Source organism: Dioscorea cayenensis, chromosome 7 (genome assembly GCF_009730915.1).
Source record: "Dioscorea cayenensis subsp. rotundata cultivar TDr96_F1 chromosome 7, TDr96_F1_v2_PseudoChromosome.rev07_lg8_w22 25.fasta, whole genome shotgun sequence".
Taxonomy (NCBI): Eukaryota; Viridiplantae; Streptophyta; class Magnoliopsida; order Dioscoreales; family Dioscoreaceae; genus Dioscorea; species Dioscorea cayenensis.
In genome coordinates, this window is record NC_052477.1 from 19329765 (window position 1) to 19333019 (window position 3255).

Genomic DNA, 3255 nt, shown 5'->3' on the forward strand with positions numbered 1-3255 from the left:
AGTTTATCAATACAAAAAAATTTGAAATATACCAAGTATAGAGTAAAACTCATATTCACAAAGAATAATGCACACCAATGATAATATTTGACAACATAAGTTGATTCAAAACAAGTTTCTGATTTAGTAAGCATCATTTCCTTTCAACATCTCCCAAAATCAATGTTTTATTAAAAGAAAACATGTCAAAAACCATCGATGTGATCGATAGCCTCAAGAAACCCTCCATTACTAATCATGGCACGGGTTGTCGAAGTAATAAAGTACCCTGGTGAGTGGGTAGTCATATACACAGGGAATAGTGTTTGGGAACACAAATATTTCTATTTAACTATAGTGATAATGATTTAAGAGTGGTGTGAAAATGGGGCACTGATAAGTGCTTGTGTGATAAGAATACGAAGTGTTCTTTCCTTATGTTGAGCATTACTTTTCTCAGTTTTTAAAGCAAATATGTGTGTATTTATGTTACTTTCATGCAGGTAGGGTTGTGAGACTGATTATGAGAGAAAGAAGCCAATGTGGGTCATAATGCACCAATTTGGAGGAAATCTTGCTAAGGTTTAAACCCGAAGGCATAGGTCCGGTTCGAGATGCAGGAATGTGTGTCAACCTCCTCGTATTCGAGTTAGCACAACTATTTGTAGGGGCACAAGGGCTGTCACATTCAAGCATTCTGACTTGTGCATATAGAACAAGATCTCCACCAGCATGTCCGTTATTGAAGAAGCAAAGCGATCCATGATGTGAGCGTGTGCCCATTTGTGTTACCTCGATGAAAGCATGGATTCTGGAGTATTTTGGGGTGGCACTATAGAAAAATGCAGCAGAAATACTGTAGCAGCACTGTTCACAGCCGACCAAGAAAACAGGAGAAAAGAGAATCCACACGGGTGTGTGGAAATGTCACACGCCTGTGTGAAAAATCCACAGGGGCGCTCACACGGGCGTGTGGATTTCTGATTCCAGCCCTTTCAAAGTCGATTTCAGCCCGATTCCTGCATTATTTTCTCCATCTTTTTCACAACTTGAGAGAGGGTGGCGGCTAGGGTTTTGAGAGGTATTGGCTAGGGCTTTGGAGAGGTTCTATGGCTCTGACATCATGCGCCGTTTGGAAGAAGGTTAGTGGTAAAGCTTTCGTCGGCACCGATCCTGTGAGATGTATCCTAGGTGGGACAAAGGGACCCTTGCGATGAGTAGAGGACTCTTCACAAGACCATCACCATGACTAACAAGGGGGTTTTCTATGGATGCTTTGTTTTTACATTTGATTTCATTGATTGTATCTAGCTCCATGGAGAGCTAGACCCCTAGTGGGTACTTGGGTATTTGTGAACCCTAGGATGTATTGGTTTCATTGAATCTCTTTATTATGCTTTCAATTAATTTATGTTTATTGTGAGTACCAATCTTGTTTGCTTGATTGTATGAATACTCCCCTAGAGTGGCACTAGGGTTGAGAGTTCTTGTTGATAACTCTTGTGTGTGAGTGACACACCATGAGAGTTAGACAAAGCTAGATTGGAAAGTGTTGAGAGGGTGAGTCAAGAGGTAGCGGAGCGTCACCTTTCCCCTCGGATGTGATTTATTCTACCTCCACGTTCCAAGAGTTCTTTCCGGCCATAGTAGAGTGAATGGGCTAAGGAATAACCTTCCACTGGGGCTTAGTTGCGAGTGCAATGGTGTGAAGCGTTGAGGTGATTTTAGCACCTAGGGCTTAATTATGGCTAGGGATCTTCCACCTGGACCAAAGGGTTAGGTCTATACATAGGAATAGGGTTTATTACTTGGAATCCCTAGAGCTCATTGTAATTCTATGCGAGTGCGAGATAGAGCTCATTGTAATTCTATGCAAGTGCGAGATAGAGAGATTATTTAATCTCTCCTCCGGGACATGTATAGAGTTAGGCATTGTTGACCTTAGATTTGGGATCATGTAATTAAGGATTTCCACGACTCATTGTTGCATCAGTTAGGAAGTATAATAGAGGGTTCCTATACTTGAAATGGCTGTCCTAAGCGGATCAATATCCGGGTACCCCATCTTTGTCGATTGCCTTACCTTCTCCTTTACTTGTGCTCTCTATCTTGTTGCTTTTTATTTTTTTGTTATTTCATATTTTTGTCACATCACTATTTATCTTCCACATTAGTTAAGAAAGCTGACTTAAGTGTCTTTATTCCCTATTCTCTGTGGATATGATACCCACTCATCTAGGATTATTACTTCGACACCTGTGCACTTGCGGTTTACACGCATATAAGAATGTGTCAAGTTTTTGGCACCGCTGCCGGAGAGTAGACGTTTAGAGATACTTTGCGCTTTGTTTTCTTAGCTATTCCTTCATTCTATTTCCTATCTTCTTTTCTATCATCGTTCTAATTTTGTTTTTCTTTCTTTTTGAGTGCGGCTCCAAGTTATAACCAGCGGGAACCCCTAAATATTGATTGAAAAGAGATCACGAGCTCGAACCTACATTTAGAAGATAAAGGGAAAGAACACTGTGCAGAAACAGGTCTAATCTAGGCGATTTGAAAGTAGAAGAATCTGAAAACATGACAAAACAGAATGAGCAATAGCGGACATTATCCGATTATGCCAGACCTTCAGTATTAGGGACACAATCAAGCACTGTGCGTCCCCTGATTATAGCTCAGAACTTCAAGCTGAAGCTTTCATTCATCCACAGGTTGCAGCAATCCGCAAAGTTTAATAGTTTGGCCGATAAGGATCCAAACAGTCATATCGAGAACTTTCTCGAGGTGTGTGATATGCTGAAGATAAATGTGGTAATGGATGATGCCATCAAGTTGAGAGCTTTCCCATTTTCCTTGAAGGGAGAGCGAAGCAGTGGTTACACTCAATACCTAGAGCATCAATTACCACATGGGAGGAGATGGTAGAAGCTTTTCTTGGGCGTTATTTCCCTCCTGAAAAATCTGCATAGCACAGGAATAAGATCTCATCCTTTGTACAATTGGAATTGGAGTCTCTATTTGGGACGTGGGAAAGGTTCAAGGAGCTCCTGAGAAAGTCCCCGCAACATGGATTCCCAGAATGGACGATTGTTCATACCTTTTACAACGGTCTGAATTCGAGTACAAGGGAACTCTTGAATGCAGCAGCAGGAGGTACCTTCGGTAGCAAGACCCCTAGTGAGGCCTATCAATTAATTGAAGAAAAGGGGTTAAGTAGCTACCAATGGAATGCCAGGGAGAAGAATAAAGTGGCCGGTCTCCATGAGATAGATGTAG

General features: G+C 41.4%; 1 non-coding gene across 1 annotated transcript; it reads right to left on the reverse strand.

Moving 5' to 3' along the window:
- Positions 1-2946: 2946 nt before the first annotated feature.
- LOC120266168 lies at positions 2947-3052 on the reverse strand. Its single transcript, XR_005538011.1, has one exon. It is a non-coding gene; the product is annotated as a small nucleolar RNA R71 (small nucleolar RNA).
- Positions 3053-3255: the final 203 nt, after the last annotated feature.